Below are 308 nucleotides of genomic sequence, written 5' to 3'. Positions count from 1 at the left end.
AGGGGGAGGATGAGGATGAGGATAGGATGAGGACGAGAATGAGGATAGGATGTGGAAGAGGATGAGGATAGGATGAGGAAGAGAATGAGAATAGGTTGAGGATGAGGAAGTGGATTAGGATGAGGATGATGATGAGGATAGGATCTGGATGAGGATTAGGATTAGGATGACAATAGGATGAGGATGAAGATGAGAAAGAGGATGAGGATGAGGATGAGGATGAGGATGAGTATGAGGATGAGGATAAGGATGAGGATGAGTATAGGATGCGAATGAGAACGAGGATGTGGATAGGAGGAGGACAAGGA

The sequence above is a fragment of the Lupinus angustifolius genome, chromosome LG06 (genome assembly GCF_001865875.1).
Source record: "Lupinus angustifolius cultivar Tanjil chromosome LG06, LupAngTanjil_v1.0, whole genome shotgun sequence".
Classification (NCBI taxonomy): Eukaryota; Viridiplantae; Streptophyta; class Magnoliopsida; order Fabales; family Fabaceae; genus Lupinus; species Lupinus angustifolius.
This window is presented reverse-complemented; position numbering follows the sequence as displayed.